The following is a 16,562-nucleotide window of genomic DNA, read 5'->3' on the forward strand; positions in this document are numbered from 1 at the left end:
ACTGTCCTCGTACCTTGTCTAATCAGTACTGTGATCAGCCTGCCTGGATAGATATTCCGAGCACCTAGTAGTGCATTTAGGAGCAGGTGTTTCATTTTGCAAGACACATACATTCATATATATATATATATTTATTTTTTAACTTAATTTCGTTTTTTACATAGTTCTGAAGAGCAATTAAGAACACACAGTTTTGTATCCACAAAACAGCACAGTAATTAAGAATGTAATAATAAACTTGCAAAAAAAAACATAAACAAGCCATTTAATAATCAATGTTGATGCTAAACACAAACATAAGTACTCCCTGAAGTAAGTGATTTACGTTAATTGACAGTGACTTATACATTCACAAATCAATCTGCCAACTCCTACTCAAAATCTGCTCGGCTGCCCCACGGGGATAGTGATTTCTGCAGTTCACCATCACCCAGAGCCTGCTTTGTTGAGTTAGGAAAGGAGAACATTAAAAGCAATGTGCAATATTAGATATAGACTCCTAATGCACCTACATACTCTTTTCCTGAAAACGGTGAAGTACATTTGTCCATGAGATTTTTGTAGAGTAAGTATAATCAATATTTGGTCTTATGCCTCGAAGCCCGTCTGATCGCAGAGACATGGGCTTCTTAGGATAGGGCCAGTAAAGTGAGTCAATGTAGATGTCTATAAGGAAGCCCTCTCTAGGCTTTGAGCAATTTCAGGGTTACTCCGATCAGGATATTTCATGCTTTTCCTAAACTCCCGTCTCCAGGTTAGTCCAAATATTGCTGATTTAGGAGATGCCGGCCGCATCATGCGGACCTACGGTATTCTTCACTCGTTTTCATAAATGTAGCTCTCTGCCACACAGCCATAGCTTCAGTGCCCTCAAACCACTTATGTTTGGAAGAGTAATGCTTGCATTCCTTCTCTCTAGTTTGCAAGCAGAATAGGTCTTCTGCATTTACCCACACAGTTCGTTGACATTGGTCTATTTTTGAGAAACCTGTGAGTAGACAATTAATAACTCATGCTGACAAAGCCAATAGGTCTGTCTTCTCATAATGGAAGCGCTAATTGATTGATTGTCAAGTGGCAATGAGAGGATCCATGAACCAGCGGCGGCTCCTCCGCTATGGCGGAGGAGCGTTGCGCCCCTGCCAGCAGCATAAATAAAAGGAAAAAGAAAACGATGATAAACCCTGGTATATTATCGTTTAATTTTGTTTACCGGCCGAGTCTTGGGGCAGGGCCAGGGGACAACAGGCACCGACGGGGAGTGGTATGCACTGGGTGAATATCTGTTTGGCCCGCCGTCTCAGGCCAGCCAAATCGACATGTGCACAGAAGCTATCTCTAACCTGAGCTGCGTTGCCGGTCTGGAGACAGCACGCATAGCCTCCTAGTCTCCCTGGGAGTGCATTTTCAAGGTGCTCAGGCAAATCCTGATGCTGCTCTCATGCATGAGAACAAAAGACACACAGTTGATGGACGGATTTGCATATGGCTGGGTTCAAAACGGAATGGCATGGGGAGCAAAAAAACAAGGGATTCAGGCCCAGATCTCTGTACTGGGGTGAATCGATGACATTGTTCTGCATTTATTCCATCAATTGTTCTTTTTGCATTTGTCACCCCAAGTGGGACGGATATGCCCAGACGTGGGTCTCGTGCTCTCCATGCCACTGGAGTCAAGCTATCCTGGCTGACGAAGGGTGAAACTCTGTAACCGGTCATAGGATGCTTGTTTTTCAGTCCAGGGAAGATCTGGCCTGGCAGTTCGGGTTGGACTGTTCCCATTGGGCGCAGGGTCAAGACTGATTTGCATATGGCTGGGTTCAAAATAGAATGGCATGGGGAGCAAAAAAACAATGGATTTAAGCCCAGATCTCTGCACTGGGGTGAATGTATGACATTGTACTGCATTCTGTCCATCAATTGTTCTTTTTGCTATGCTTGAGAGCAGCTTCAAGATTGGACACAGGGGAGTCTGTGGGCCTGTACCCTCATTGAAGCCATGAGGAGAGCAGAAGACTGGCGATGCAGCACGTTGCAGGTAAGTTCTTTTTTTTTCTTCTTGTTAGACCTGGCACCATTGGCGTGGGTTTCCCCTGCATTTTTGCCTTTGCCTCCGGTGTTTTTGCTGTGTGTTGGACTCCGTTTTGCTGGTGTAGATGCTTTTGGACTCCGTTATGCTGGTCTAGCTTGGGCACATTGTCACTGCTGTTCAGTGCCAAAGTGCAAGTGCTCCCTAAGGTAGGCCCAAGGTACCCCTGTGGGCAGGGTGCATTGTATGTGAAAGGTAGGACATGCCCTGATGTGCGTGGCATGTCCTGATAGTGAAATACTGCCAATTTCGTTTTTCACTATTGCAAGGCTACCTGTTCCCATAGGACTGAATGGGGAGTTTGGTTATAACATCTTATAAACATTTTTTTTGTTTTTAATTTTGTTAATTGATTTTCAGAAGGAACAAGAGACGACAATAACATCAAGGCATACCATAGCATAGCACAACATTTTCATGTGCTGGGATACATCAGTGCACAACTACACATGTTATATTCTTTACAGCCCTTACATATTAATTGTTCCAGTGGCACTCACCCGCCTCCCCCAGCATCAACAACAACTCAAGCAGACCATCCCATAGTCATCAATATATCCCATTAGTCCACCAATTCCGTGTCAGCAGTCTCCCTCAGGAATACAACCAACAAAGGGATCCCATATATCTACTGGCCTAACACTCTCCGGCATGAGCTCAAATAAGCGCTGAGCCGCTCCTGCCAATAGGCAGCGTCTCGCAGCCACGCAGCCCGCATTGGTTCCAACCGATGCGCCCAGTGAATCAACATCCTGCGCTTAGTCAGCACAAGCAAAATTGCCACCACCCTGCGGCTCTTCACTGATATCTTTTCAACATAACCCAGCAGACAGGTCACCGGGTCCGCGATCTGGCCGGATCCAGCTATAGCTCTAATTGTGTTGCATAATTCACACCAAAATTTGGCCGCCTTTGGGCACCCCCAAGGAAGGTGCAAAAAGGATGTGTCAGGCGCCGCTCAGAGGGCACAGTTAGAGGTATCACATAGCCCTATCTTGTGCATTATGTAGTGGAGTGCGGTACATCAAATTGAGATACTTAAAATTAATCGACCGTAATAGGTGATAGATTTTCTGTCTGAGCATAGCAGGACTCCCACACCGCTTCCAAGATCTCGACGCCAAGCTCCCGCTCCCAAGCAACCCTGGCCGAGGGGGGGTCCCGTGAATCAGAGCAGATTACCATGGAGTACAGTCTGGCGACCAATTTCTCCGGGGAAGCCTTGGTGTACAAGTATTCCAACACCTGAAAAATTGGGGGCTGTTCCGGAAAGATGTTGAATAGTGCCCTAAAGTTTGCTTGTAGCTGTTAATGGAGTAGAGTACCAAGTGCCAACGACCTGCGCACTTTCTGCTTGGGTATCGAGATCAGCAACCTACCCAACGGGAACAAATCTGCCACAGTGTGAAATCCCAGCTCCGAAGCTCTATCAGCCATTCCCTTATCTTGCAACGGGGGGAACTAGGGATTCCCAGCCAGGCGGGCCGACGGAGCATGTAGCACCGAGAGGCCAGCGCGATTTCGCAGCTCCCCCCAAGCCCATCTCACACATTCCACTGGGTCAATTTCATTGCGCGGTGCTCTATATGCATCAAACACAGCAGTCGAGAGCGGGAGCGGGGCAACTCTGTTCCATTCCACTGCCACATGCAGCTGAAACTGTACCGTGTACAGCCAGTGGTGGGGATAGCTAGCTGGCTCACATAAAGCGTAGGTCCTGTGCTAGACCTGACACTTCTTGGCGTGACTATCCCTGACTTGTTGCCTCTACCTCCACTATTTATTTGGCTGACTTAGATGCTTTAGATACTTTGCCACTGCTAACCAGTGTCAAAGTGTAAGTGTTCCCTGTATAATGTAATGGTTGTCCATGATTGGTATGTTTGCCTTACTAGTAAAGTCACTAGTAAAGTGCACTATGTGTGCCAGGGCGCAAATGCTACTAGTGGGCCTGCAGCACTATTTGTGCCACCCACACAAGTAGCCTTAAAAAGGGAACGCAGGCCTGCCATTGCAGGGTCTGCATGCAGTTTGTGAAACTGCCATGTTGTTCTGTCAAGTGCACTCACTTGCCAGACCTTACCCTTCCCTTTCTGTGCACCTAAGACACCCATGTGGTAGGTCTCGGGTCCCCCCTGGACAGGGTGTTGTGCATGTGAAAGGTACGACATGTACTAAGGTGTGTGTCATGTCCTATCAGTGAAATAATCTCCATTTCATTTTTTACTGTTGAAAGGCCATCTTGCCCATAGGACAGAATGGGAAGGCTGTGTAATATGTTTTTCAGCCTGTCTTCCCAAAGGCTTAAGATTGAAAGGTGAAGTTTAGTAAGCCTGAACTCACAATGTAATAACACATCTTTTTGTGTAGGTGGTTTTTGCATTGTGTGTTCAGAAGCCACTCTTTTAAAAGTGGCTGCGTTTTTGTGCTCTGACATTTCTGTGTGTCTCTCTGCCTGGCTGTAGATTGACTGTCTGGATTTGAAAGCGATAGGATCTGGGGAATGTCTTGATCCAAGGGAGGAGGTGAGACAGCAACAGGCTGACGTGCGTATGGAGTGTAGGGGGAGGAGAAGCCCCTAGAGGTGAAGAGGCCAGGTTCTGCTGCTATAAAACAACTGTTCAATCTCCTGCTGTGTGATTGAGAATCCAGACCCCCACTAATCAAAGGAAGAAGGTGTCACTGGCAGGGACGCACAAAGAACTGGTTTGAGCAGGGGTCAGTGCCCCCTGAAGCACAAAGACCTCAAAGCCATTGAGGGGTATAACTAAGAGAACTGAAGCCCCTGAAATTTGGAGAATGGCTTGATCAAGTGTGAACAAGACTGGAGCTACTTCGTGGTCAAGAGGATCTTTGCCAAGGAAGAAACAACTGAAAAGACTGATGGATAGGACTGCTCTTGCTTTGTGATCTGGGGCTGGCCTGCAGTTTGCTGTTTCAACCAAGGAAAGGCTAAAGGGATTTTGCTGTGTGCTGTGTCCCCCTGCTTGAAGGACTTAGCGGTGTGCTGTGTCCTGAAGTAACTATCCCCAAGGGCCTGAGGTGAGCTGGCTCCCTGTTCGGAAACACAGGAACATAAAAGTTTCCAGGAGAGTTTCAGCGGCGCTGTATGAGCGCGCCTGATGCAGTCTGAGACCCTCGTTAGGATTACCTGTGATCGTAGGCGCCTGACATCCAAATGAGTCTCAGTGGCACTGTGTGTGCGTGCTTTGTACAGCCTGAGATCATCAGGAGGATCGGTCTGTGATCGGGGGTACCTGGAGTCCAAGCAAGGATCAGCGAAACGGTGTGCGTGTGTTTTGTGCAGCCTGAACCCCTTTGTGTGGATTGTCCAGTGATAGTGTGCACCAGAATCCAAGCGAGTCCCAACGCCATTGTGTGCGTTGTGCACTGTGAGACCTTCATGAGGATTTGCCTGGTTATCGTGTGCACCGGAAGCCAAGTGAGTCTCAGCGCCGCTGTGTGCGAGTGCATTGTGCACCGTGAGACTTTTGTGAGGCTTGGCCTTGTGATAGTATGCCACGTAATCCATGTGAGTCTCAACGCCATTGTGTGCGGGTGCGTGGGGCACCGTGAGAACTTTGTGACGATTTGTCATGGTATTGTGTGCACCGGAGTAAAGTGAGTCTCAGCGAGGCTGTGCATGTGATCTTCGTGCAGCCGGAGACTCGTGTGTGGAGTGCCCAGTGATCGTGCATCCGGAGTGAAGGAAGATTCATCGACGCTGTGTGCGTATGCTTTGTGGCAGCCTGAGATCTTCGTAAGTGAAGCGGCCCGAGCCTACAGTCCCAGAGGAGCTGAATTGCCGGCCCGAGCCACCGCTGCCACTTCACAAAGCTGCATTGGCGGCCCAGCTGCTGCCCAAGGAAAGGAGAGTGGGTTTGTGCACCCCAGGTAATGTGTGTAGACTCCTGGAGTGGGGCGCTGGCTCGGAGGGAGACACTCTCAGCCTCACTCTTGTGTTGGCAGCACGAGCCTCTGCTTCGGCTGACATCGTGGCCCGTATTGCCAAAAGAGTGGTGGTACAGGGCCGGAGTGTGAAGCTGCACTTTAGGATTACATCATATTGTGTGAGGGGCAACTGTGAGAGGTGGAGAGATCGCCTAAGGCCCGGTGATCGGGCCTGAGTGTATAACGCATTATTGCATTTCAGAAGAACGGAGTACCCGACTGTCGTATTACACATTGCATCATTTCTGTATAAAGGAGTACCTGATTAGAGTATTAAGCATTGCATTATTCCTCCATACCGAACTACCTGATTAGTGTATAAATCATGGTATTTTGATCTGCATAACGAACTACCTAATTGTCATATGACACACTCCATTGTTTCTGAATAACGATCTACCTGATTAGCGTATTGCCATTGCATTTCTCCTGCATAACAAATTACCTTATTAGTGTATATGCATTGCCTTATTTTTGCAGAGCAACATATCTGGTGGTGGTATCACGCATTGCATTATTTTATCTTGCAAAGTGCCTGATTGTTACGTTACGCATGACAGTATTATTACATTGCAAGTATCCGATTCTAGCATTATGACTGTATGTTATGATTTTAGGAGTACAGGAAAATGTTTAGAAGTGCTCATTGATCTCGCCAGAACCTACAAGGGCTGGCTGGCCTAACAACTGGCCAGGAGAAATATTATACAACCTCATATGTTGGTTTTATATTGTGTGGTCTTATCGTATATCTTTTTACATAAAGTTTATACACATTTTTACAAAACTCGTTTGGAGTCTATTAGTGGTGTCATCATTGGATTATTGTGAGCGTGGTTGCGAATACTTTACACATTTGCCTTGAAGATAAGCCTGGCTGCTCGTGCCAAGCTACCGAGGGGGTGAGTGGGGCTATCCAAAAAGGTGACCTTCCTTTCCCTGACGTTGGAACGCGGGTCCCTACTTGGCCTAAGGTACCTACCTCAGCCAACCAGGGATCCCGGGTCTAACACCAGCAATTCGGGGCGCCCAAACTGCCCATCGCCAGGGGATGAGTCAGCGTCTCATATCTAACCCTGGGCTGGCGGCCTGCCCACACCAATGTCACCAAGCCAGACCACAATTTTTTAAAGAAGTGTGCCATGAGGGGAATTGGGACATTTACAAAGAGGTATAAAAACTTAGGCAAAACAATCATCTTTGCTATTGCAATGCGGCCTGCCAAAGATAATGGCAGTCCTTTACACACCTGCACCTTCAACTCAAACCACTCGACAGTGTGACTGAAATTTGCACTCCAGATCTCATTTACATCCCAACTGAGCCAGATTCCCAGATATTTTGTGGACTCAGAAGCCCATCTATAGGGTTAGTCTGTGGGGCATGGGGCAGTAGTGTCTTTCAGCGGGAAAAGAATAGATTTGCCCCAGTTAATCTGCACTCCAGAGTGTCCGCCAAATTGTATGACCTCACTCGTCATTGCAGATATGTTGACGCTAGGTTTATTAATGTACAGCATGACGTCATCTGCATAGAGCGACACCACCAATCCTCTAGTATTGAATCCAATTCAGCAGTTCGCATGGTGCTGCTGCAGTCTAGCAGCTAAAGGCTCCATGGCTATGGCGAATAGGAGTGGGGATAAGGGGCATCCCTGTCTGGTTCCCCTGGTGATCCCAAAGCTATCTGAGATCTGGCCGTTAAAACTCACCCGGGCCATCGGTAGAGTATAGAGCAAACTGATCTTTTTTATGAAGCCAGGGCTAAATCCCAATTGTGCCAACAGCGCAAACATATAGGTCCACTTGAGCGTGTCGAACACCTTAGTGGCATCGAGTAGTGCCGCTACCGCCTTCACATCTGGACTAGGCCTGGGCTAAATTTCCGTTCCGATCGCGGAAATTGCGATAATTTGACATTTTCGCGTTCCGCGGAGAGAGCGAAAATGTTAAAATTTCCGCATTCCGCAGCTTAGCGATAATTTGTTTCTTGCTCGCGCTGTAAAATAATACATTCTCAAGCGCGATCGCCTTACCTGAATCCCCGCGTTCGCCGACAAGTTTTCCCGATCCGGTCGCGTTCTCCACGAGATGTTGGATTGTTGGTAGCCATTTGCGCTGTCTCGCGACCGCAGTAATGTCATTTGTCGCGAGATCACGTCTTTCTTCTCGCGATCATGCACCGCGAGAAGAGTGAAAACAAGATGTCCGCGCTCGCGAGCAACCGCATGGGTAAGTTGGCGACCCGCGACCACGCAGAAAATACCGCGAACGGGCGGGAAAAAAACTTCTGCATCTTCGCGATATTTCCGCGTGTTTGCGGAGATTTTTAACATTTTCGCGATAATTTGCGAAAGTCACTAAGCAAATTCCGCCCACCCCTAATGTGGACTGAAATAGTGCATTGCCGAAAAAATGGTACGCAAATTGTGCGACGTCCCACGCCTCGGGATAAAACCCGACTGATCCGGGTGGGCTATCAATGGCATAAGGGGCTACAGGCGGTTAGCCAAGAGTTTGGTGTAAGTTTTTGCGTCAGTATTTCTAAGAGAAAGGGGGCGATACGAGTCACAAGACTCAGGTGGCTTGGTCGGCTTCAGAATTGTGACGATTAACGCCTTGCGCAGCGACAGTGGAAGTACACCTGCTTCCAATGATTCGTGAAACATTTCTATGATGTGGGGGATGAGTAGGTCCGCATACTCCTTGTAAAAGGAGGGGGTGAGCCCATCAAGGCCCAGCTCCCTCCAGGCCGGAAGAGCAGAAATGAGCCCTGCAACCTCTTCCAGGGTAACCGGGTCATCGAGGTACTCCCTATGACTCGGACCAAGCCACAAGAGCTCAATAGAGTCCAGGTAGGCCTGTAGCTCAATATCTCCCGCAGTGTCTCCAGACGTGTACAGATTTTTATAAAAAGCAGACATCACACCCGGTAGGGAGTCCAGAGCGGTGTCCAAATGGCCACTGTTGTCCTGCAATGCAGTAATGTAAGATGCAGCATTCGGTTTACGCAACATGCCCGCCAGAGTTCTCCCAGGGTGGTCTACCTCCCCAAATCGTTGCGCCGTGTCTCTTTACCCAAATATTTTACCTCCCTCTGAGCTTCTTCCATATATTCAGTTATTTTCCCTCTAATGGCTGGCAGAGTGGCCTGGTTGGGGTCCGTCTCCTGCTCTCTTTCCAATTTCAAGATGTCAACCTCCAGGTTTCCGAGCGTGCCCCGAATTGCCCGCAGCACCCCAGCCTGCTTCGCAATACACTCACCACGGATCACCACTTTAAACGCCTCCCAGTACGGATCTCAGCACGAGATGCAGCGTCACGCAGCGCGGAAGGAGAAAGCCACCAGGTGAAAGCGTGCAGCGGCGCCTGCGGAATTACTAGAGTTAAGCTTACCGGGGAGTGGTCGGAAAGCATCCTAGGCAGGTGGTCAGAGGACACCGCCCAAGTCACAGCAGCCCTCGTCAACAGCCAATAGTCAATATGCGACCAAGACCCATGGTGCGCAGAACCACAGGTGCCACTCCTCTGTTCAGCGTGCATGCACCTCCACAATCCACCAACAAGTTATCAGCAATAATAGTTTTGAGTGCTTCCTCTGCTTGCGGATTATGCTGCCTAGCCCCAGAGTGATCAAACAGACTGTCAGGCACAACGTTGAAATCTCCCCCCCCCACAGCACTGTTACAGGCAGCATACCCACAACCAAACACCTTACCAATGGGAAAAAGTGTGGATCATTCTGTTTGGGTTCGTATACTGCTACTATTGTTAGAGGGCGCTTATACAGTCTGCCTGCTATAATAACATACCTCCCTTCTTTGTCAGCTTCTACTGATGTGGTGGTCCAACACAACCCCCTCCTGAATAGCACAGAAACCCGCCTGCTATAATTGGAGTAGGTCGCAGAGTGTGACTCCCCCCACCAATGAGCTTGGAGCGGGGGCAGGGAAGCATCAGTCAGGTGGGTCTCTTGCAGTATGCACATATCCACCCCTTTTCATGCAAGACAAGTGTGCACCAATCTGGACTTCCGATAGTCAGTAAGACCACGGACATTCCATGTTAACAAGTGATCTTTGCCATTGCAGACCGTCTGTAATGTGGTCATATGGCGCTGAGTCTCTCCTCGAGGGTGAAGCCCTAGGAACCCATGCATAGGTACACCCGAGTGCATCCCATATTTCAGCAGTAATGTTCCAGCTTTAATTACACAGTTTTTGTATTGCAATCCTTGAAATAGAAAAACAAACTTTTCGTTCTCCCCAACATTGGGAGCAAACAAATCAACAGCGAACTGGATTCTGCGTGAAAAACTCCTCCCCCTCCCTTCCCTCCCACACCAACCCCCCAATCAGGTTGAGAAAAACCACCCTCCCTTCTCCCAATTGCTGACATTAAATAAACAAGGGCGTTATCCCATGGGGGCCTGGCTCCACCTAGCGTATTCCCCCATCTAAGACAGGTTGGCCAAGCCAGGTTAAGTGTAGGAAAGTGTTAAAGTAAATATTGTGAACTTGTGAGCGTCCTACCACCACGGGCCATAACACCAGCACCATTACAAACAGCATAGTGAACACACAGTGTAGGCATCATTGTGCTTAGTCAGCAAATGGTACAAGCAGTGCAAAGCATCTCAAGTAGTCAGTGTCACTTGTTCCCCTTCCATCAGCACACTTAGAGTTATTTGGTGCGTTCTGCTGCTGGTTTTCCAATTTTTTGGCGAATGCCAGTGCAGCCTTAGGATCATTAAAGAACTGCGGGGCTTATCAGCAAGGGCCGGAGATAATTATCGCTAAGCGCACATAGTGCAAGGATAATTATCGCCGGCCAACTCTGAATTTTATCGCGGAGATAGCGTGCTATCAGCAACGCTTATCTCCAAAGCGATAAAATTCAGAGCGCAAGCTGCCAACTGTGCGATTATCGCTGGAAATGCAGCGATAATCGCACAACTTTTGGCGATAGCTTGCTGATAGGGCTATACATACTTAGCCATGATATCCACCTTCCATAGGATATCATGGCTAAGTCAGTTTCAAAGCAGGCGTAAGGAAAGTAGCGATAACAGAGGTCATCACTACTCTTCTTGTTGCTATGCTTCTTAGCGTGAGGCTTGATAATAAGAGAAATGTCGCTTAGCGACATTTCTCCTGTTATTCTTGTGAGGAACGCCCACTTTGCATCTCATTAGAGATGCAAAGCTGGGCGTTAAGGGAAAGGGCGAAGAAGCATGGATTCACGCATTAGCGTGTCCTTGCTAATAGGGCGTTAAAATTATCGCTGCTTTTCGGCCGAATATGGACGCAAAAGCGGCGATAATTTTTTATCGCCTCGTTGATAATATGCCCCTGCGTCTGTGCTACTGTCTTTAGTCTCAGCTTGGCAGGGTAGACCAGAGCATATTGAACATACTGTTTCTGAATTATTCTCTTGGCAGGGAGTAACTCACAGCGGGCGGCCTGCACCACCAGTGTAAAGTCCAGATAGAATGCCAATGTGTTCCCCTGGTGTCGTATCTCACCTTTTTTGCGTGCTGCGCATAGTACAGCGTCGCGGTAGTTCAGGAGCTTAGCAATTATCGGACAGGCCAGTGCACCAGGAGGAGGCCGTGGCCCAAGGGATCTATGGGCCATCTCCAAAATGAAGACGGACAAGAGCACATCGACTAAAGGGTCGCTAAGTAAGGTTTCAATAAAACCTTCCATCCTCGTGATGTTGGAGGACTCAGGTACGCCCGTAATGCGGATGTTGCCCCTATGAGAGTGCGCCTCCAAATCTTCATTTTTGGCTTTGATCAGCACCAGTACCTTATCCATTTGGAGCATCTTTTACTTGTCCCCAGTCATTGCATCCTCAACATCAAACACTCTCGCCTCCAGTCATGCGATTTGAGTGTCATGCGTGTCCACCCTGGTCTTCACCTGGTCGGGCTTGGAATTGATACCACTAATACAGTGCCTTCAGACCCAGAGAGCATGAAAAAGAGGATCCGCCGGCCACCCAGAGGTAGGCACCCCCACCACAGTCTCACACCTCTTCGGGCTCCGCGGTACGGCACCTGCACCCCCTCACTATCACCAGTCGCCTCCCGCCATGTCTGCCCCACTTACTTGGCAATCTTCACTGGATCGATCGGAATCTCAGGCACAGCTCGTTCAGCGTCTCCACAGCAGGCACGGGTAGCGATGCCGCCGTTCCGCCTCAGGGCCCACCGCTCAGTCCCGTGCAGGCCACAGCTTTACACAGGGGGCCCCCTCTCGTCGCTCATGTAGAGTGGCCCAGAAATGAGACAATCTTCACACTCCCCGGGGAGCAGGCACCACAGATCACCATGCAGAGGTTGACATTGCACCCCGAGTCTGTAGAATTGTGGCGGATGATTGGCTTGGCCGGCAGAGCCCACTCGAAGTGTGGCCATCTTGCAGCCGGCTAAGCCACGCCCCCATAACATCTTATAAACATAACTGGCCCTGGGAACAAGGTAGAAAATTAAAGTTTAGTATGCCTGAAGTCAGAATGTTAAAATGCATCTTTTAGTGAGGGTGATTTTTACATTCTGTGTTTGAAAATACCACTTTTAGAAAGTAGGTATTTTCTTGCCTAACCCTCCAGTGTGCCTCTGCTAGGATTGTGTATTGCATTTCTGGCTTTTGGATGACATGGGCTGGAGAGGGACAGCAGCTCCAGAAGTCTGATGAGTCAGGGCTGGGCTGAATAGACCTGGGCTGCATTTAGAGTAGGGGGAGGAGATTTCCTTTCACCTGAATGGGCCTGGTCTGCCTTCAACAATGCTGTCTCCACCTCCTGCCAGAAAGCTGCACCAGTGAGGACAGAACTGGTTTTGGATGGCTACAGACACTCTCTGCCGTGTATAAAAAGAGGGGCCCAGACCCCAGACTTTTAGATCACTTCTGGGACTCAAGAGGAACCTTTGCCAAGAAGAAGAGCCGGTGATGCTGAGGAGGAATACTGCCCCAGTGCTGTTTGCTGTCTGGTATTGGCCTACAGTGGCTGCTTGCTGCCAATGAAAGGAGCAAAGGACTTTGCTGTTTGCTTTGTCACCTGCTTGAAAGAAGATCTCCAAGGGCTTGAAACTGAGCTTGCCTCCTTTCCTAAAGTCTCAGGGACGGAAAGACTTCACCACCAGCTCCCCTGAATTTCCTTGCTGGGAATTCTAATCTGCAGAAAGGTGCCTGCTGCTGTTCTGGACCTCTAGAGACTGTTTGCTGCTGGGAACTGGTAAAGCAACGCATCATCGAAGAAGTGAGACGCAACCGCACCTGTTCCCGATGCATCTCCGAAGAAACCAACGCAGCGCCTGCCGCGGCTCGAGAAATCGCTGCACACCACATTGAGTACACCGATCTCCGAAGTCCGAGATCATCACACCGAGTTTGATGCAAGGCATGCTGTGCGGCTGCACGAGTTCATGCATCGTCACCGGATCGTCGCATTGCATCGAGGCGCTAAGTCTGTCGCATCGTTGGTGGACGCAGTAACAAAGTAACGCCTGACCTCTCAACGCAGTAAGAAACCGACACATCACCTCCTCTTCGGTAAGGAACCGATGCATCACCTCCCCTGCGCTGCAGTAAGGAACCGAGGCATCACCTCCCCTGAAGCAAGGAACCGACACATCACTTTCCCTGCAGCATGTTTTCTGTGTATGCGTGACGCATCCTAGGTACTTTGTGAGAAAAGTGTTGCATTTGCAATTTGCCTGAATTTAACTATTTTCTACCATCTGAAAGTCATGTTTTTGTTACTGTATTGTGGATTTTTGTCGTTTGGTCTTGTTTTGGTTTAGATAAAGATTACTTATTTCCTAAACTGGTGTGGTGTCCATTTGTAGTGTTTTCACTGTATTACTGTATGTGTTCACAAATGCTTCTGCCTCTGAGATAAACCTGTCTACTCGTGCCAAGCTACCAAGGGGGTGAGCAGGGGTTATTTTAGGAGTGTGTCCCCCTTACCCTGAGTAGAAACAAGGGTCCCTATTTGGACAAAGGTACCTACCTCTGCCAACTAGAGACCCCCATTTCTAAAACTTCCTTTTTATTTGTTGTCGTCATCCCCCCCCCCTCACCCCTCTGACACCAGCTGCTACTGCCATGAACATGCCCATGGCATCTGCCCTCGACCCGTTACTGTGTTCAAAACACGTCACAGAGATTATTTGCAGTAATATTGGTGAGCTGCTGTGTGTTACAATATTGAAAACACACATACCTATCCCTGAATATTAGATGTAAACACATTTAGGGCCTTATTTATGAGAAGTGATGCATCGCTGTGTGAAAACAGGGATGCGTCACTTCTTAGTGCACCCTCCTTGCGACATGACGGATGCGTCATATTTACTGTATGTCGCATCATGTCGCATGGAGTTAAAGATACGTCAGTATTTCTGGCGTATCTGTAGGCGCAAAATTGATGCATTGCTGGGGTGTGTCTGAAAATAGACACAAGTCCAGCAATGTGTCCTTTCACATGGGGGAGGCCCCATGTGAAAGGGCCTGCATCAGTCTTACACCTGCTGTGAGGCAGGTGTAAGATATTGACGCAATGGCCTCCTAGAAGTGGCGCACTGAGTTTTCATAGATTTCAATGTGCCACTTCTACGAGGCTTTTTGCGGGGGAACACCCACCCTGCATACATTATACCTGGCGCAGGGGTTTACAAAGTGACGCATCTGCCTAGATGCGTCACTTTGCCAATAGGGCGCAACATGGCACATTTTTGTCGCTGCAGGTGAGTCACAAAAAGTGACACACCGGCTTCATAAAAGTGAAACAAGGCCTCATAAATAAGGCCCTTAGAACTTGGACGAGTGTTCCTTTGCGCTGTCAGGGACCTAATGAAATTAAATTAAATAATGTATTTAATAAAGTGCGCAGCCACTCAGACTAGAGTGTCCTGGCACATGACAGCGGGAGGAAAACGTGCGTAGAAGACCCATCAGTTATTAAAAAGCCAGGTTTTTAAGTTCTTCCTGAAAGAGAGTAGGTCTGTGGTTAGTATCAGAGACTCAGGGAGTCTATTCCACAATTTTGCGCCTAGAAAGCAGAGGGATCTGCCTCCAGTGCGGGCACGGCATATTTTAGGCACGATGGGCAGGTAGGCATTGGAAGATCTTAGGGGTCTAGATGTTGTGCAGTGATTAACGCGCTTATTTAGGTAGCCGGCTCCTAAACCGTGGAAAGCTTAAAAGAAGATGGTCATCGCTTTGAAGTTGATCCGTTCTTTTATGCGGAGCCAGTGTAGAGACTTAAGAATAGGGTTCATACTAGGTCTGGGTTTAGGTCTCAGGATGGATCTGGCCGCGTTTTGTACTACTTGTAGGCGCTGGAAAAGGGCTTTGGGAAGACCAAGGTACAAGCTGTTGACATAGTCAAGCTTTGATGTCACCAGAGCCTGCACCACGATCTTTCTACTCTCATGCGGTAACAGTGGCAGGAATTTTTTTAGCATCCGGAGTATGCCAAAGCAAGCGCCAGTTAGAGTTTGGATTGGAAAGCGCATGGAGAGTGTCTTGTCTATGACAATTCCTACGTTTTTGACTTTCTCCTTTTCCGTGGGCGGGGGCAGCAGATCTTTTGGCCACCAAGAGCTCCAGTCAGGCGTTTCTGGATTACCAAAGAAAATAACTTCAGTTTTGTCAGGATTGCACTTCAGCTGATTGATCTTAAGCCAGTTAAAAACCTTTGTGAGGCAAGACCTGATCATTGCACCATCAAAGTCAGTTCCTTTTTCACATGTAAAAATCAGCTGAGTGTCATCAGCATAGGAACCAATTTTGGCGCTCTCTTCCTCTACCAGAAATGCAAGGGGGGTAGATATATATTAAAAAGGGTAGGACTGAGAATGGAGCCCTGAGGGACACCTACATTCATGGCCGGAACTGGGGATGAGAAAGGTGGGAGCCAGATGTCCTGAGATCTATTTGCCAAGAAGGATGACATCCATGTTAAGGCGCCCTCCCAGGTCGGTCAGCAAGTCTCTCCAGGAGCCTCTCATGTGGGACCGTATCGAAGGCCGCCGACAGATCGAGCACTATCAGAACAGCCTTGCCTCCCTGGTCCAGCTTACCCTTGAGAAATTCAGTCACATCCAGGAGAGCGGACTCCGTACTGTAGTTAGCCCTAAAACCGGATTGGGACTCATGAAGGAGCTTCCCATCATCAATGTGTTTTTGGAGGACCTTGTTTACATGCTTTTCTAATACTTTGGAGAGGGCACGAAGAAGGGAGATTGGCCTGTAGTTGGCAGGGACCGTCAGTTTGGCGTTAGCCTTTTTCATCAGTGGAAGAATCTTAGCATTCTTCCATAATCTCGGCATGTTGCCTGAAGGGAGGGAAGCATTAAAGAGCTGATTTACCGTGGGGTTTATGGTGGGAGCTAATAGGTTCAGGATATTCGCTGGACATGGGTCGGTAGGAGAGCCGGACTTAATGCTTTGGAGAAGGGTCAGTGACTCTTCAAGCTAAAACTCAGGGAAACTAGTAAAGATGAAGGATCC

The sequence above is a fragment of the Triturus cristatus genome, chromosome 4_1 (assembly GCF_964204655.1).
Source record: "Triturus cristatus chromosome 4_1, aTriCri1.1, whole genome shotgun sequence".
Lineage (NCBI taxonomy): Eukaryota > Metazoa > Chordata > Amphibia > Caudata > Salamandridae > Triturus > Triturus cristatus.